Below are 2,500 nucleotides of genomic sequence, written 5' to 3' on the forward strand. Positions count from 1 at the left end.
AACTCCAGCCTTAACCCAAGCAACCTTTTTCCATCTTTAGTCTTGAGTGCATTAGCTTACTATTATGGTGATCTTTACCAGTTTAGTAAGATTTCATAATAGATAGATGCAGGTACTAATTAGTAATTTTTCATGTCCACAATTACTTGAATTTAGTGGTAGCTAGAAGCATATCCAATCCATGCTTACCAAATGCTCCCTTACATTTGCTTTGGAGAAGTACTGTTTTAGTTTTGGTGTTGGACTTTCATTTCATTGGTTGTTCAAGCTTTTACTTGCATGTCAACTATAGGTGATACTATATTACTTTACTAGAAGTGATTTTAGGATCATTTGTGGTAATGGATTATGCCAAAACTGTAGTGGAATTCAACTTAAAATGAACTGTGGTGACGAGTCTTCAGAGTCTCACAGACAGACATATTGCTTCTTATTGGCCTTTCACTAAAGATATTTCTTCTACTTGATATGGCAATGCTGTAACATCTTTTTTATTTATTAATTTTTTTTTCCACTCCCATCCATAGTATCACTGATGTTCCATACTTCCAGAGGGTAGGGGGAGTGGTTGTGAAACGGGTCTCCAGCTGTCACTTTAAATTTTTGCATCCCATGCTCTCTCTCTCTCTCTCTCTCTCTCTCTCTCTCTCTCTCTCTCTCTCTCTCTCTCTCTCTCTCTCTCTCTCTCTCTCTCTCTCTCTCTATTTTCTTTTCACTTTTGTTGACAATGTTGTATATAATTTTTAGGAGTGTATTTTAGGTTGTATGGGATTTGAGATGAGATAGCTTCTTGAATTATGAGATTCAATAAGATTATGATGGAAGATCAGATCTACCCTATCTCCTCTGTTATTTAGTACTATTTGATATCACAATACCAAACTGTAAGGTCTGATTTCTAAATAATTTCTTGACCTTTGGCATTTGGGTTAAAAATTTTAGACACTGCTCACCATTGTACATACATTTATAATCTTGTAATATTTTGGTTGAATCATGATACAGAATAATGGGCAATGCTGCTAACAGATCTTGGAATGAACTAAAGTAATGAGGCCACAAAAGTTCAGCTATAGATGAAAGGTTGCTGAAAGTTTGCATCAGCATCCATAGAATGCAACAAAATCATATGTTTATGTAGAATTAAGTAAAATTAAATAGTTTTCTAGTTATTTCAGTGTTGATGACCAATAAAGTTGAAAAGAAAAAAATTCCACATCTGTGGATTACAAATGAAATATTTTATAATGTGAACAGACTGTAAATCAATATATACGTTTTGAAACCCCTGATGCCATTTAAATGATCACAAAGAGTAACAATAAGCATTGCATAATGTGCCTTTACACTAATTTTCCACTTTTTTTCTTATTATTTATTTTTTATATATATATTTTTTTCCCATAAGAAACATTTAATCTGTTTTATGATACATCAGTTTTTATTTCTGTAAGAGGGAAGCCTCATCAGCATTCAGTCACTGAACATATAGGCACCTTCTTTGGCCTATGCCCTGAAAATCATATATGAAAAAAAAAAAAAAAGTTTGCTGTTATTCTTAAAGACATTTGTATAAATTTATTATTCACATTTCTAATAGGTTAATTAAAAATATTGTTGAACAGTGATTCACATTGCATTTATGCAATATTATGATGTAGATTTTAAATCTTTGTTGAAAATAATATAATGAAATCACGCCATTTGTTGTGAAGAGGAATTTTGCATTAAATGAAACAAAACTAGAATAATTTTTTTGCAGTGTAGTCTGAAATAAATATATATTTGTGAAACGTATAGTTAGAGATAATGTGAATAATATAGTAAGAGATAATGGGAAATAACATTGAATGAGAGCTAAAATAGCAACAAGGACAAAAATCATATCAACATTTACTTCACTTGTTAGGGAACACGAATGTTAAACATCTGTAGTTCTTCTATCTACCTTTTGTTATATACATTAGCCTTGTTGGAACCAAGGAGCTATATGATTAATAGCTTAAGATTTCTTTGTACTACTTAATTGACTGACCAAGTCGACATTTTTATAACAATAATAACCGTACATCTGAAATTGTTAATTAGTATTATGTGTTGGTTTAGTGATAATGCCCAAGGACACTATTGAATTAAAAATGTTTAGTTCTTGACAGTTAAGGTTTCTTTTAGCACCAGGTGAGACAAGCATCATTGTCTATTAACTTCACAATTTCCTCTGTACACATTCAAATTTACAGCTTACAACTTTAAAGTGAGAGATTGTAGAAAGCTCCATCAATCACTTTTTTGGTTTAGTCCGAGCTACCAACACAATCAACATTGGTTAGTTTTTAATCAATGGAATGGGATCCACCAATTCACTGGCATAATGTGCTTTTTTCTTCAAAACTTTTAAATTCCTGCTTTTTAAAGAGGTATTAAGTAATACATATGCACAATTTCTCTTTCAAGGTATATACATGTAAAATGCTGTGTATCTGTATGCAAATGGCACTAG

General features: G+C 31.6%; 1 protein-coding gene across 11 annotated transcripts in view; it reads left to right on the plus strand.

The window, feature by feature from the left end:
• The window catches only part of LOC135100766 (transcriptional coactivator YAP1-like), a 141,754-nt gene that overhangs the window by 131,937 nt on the left and 7,317 nt on the right, over positions 1 to 2,500 (plus strand). The gene's annotated exons all lie outside the window — the stretch shown is intronic.

This window comes from Scylla paramamosain, chromosome 5, assembly GCF_035594125.1.
Source record: "Scylla paramamosain isolate STU-SP2022 chromosome 5, ASM3559412v1, whole genome shotgun sequence".
NCBI classification, from domain to species: Eukaryota; Metazoa; Arthropoda; class Malacostraca; order Decapoda; family Portunidae; genus Scylla; species Scylla paramamosain.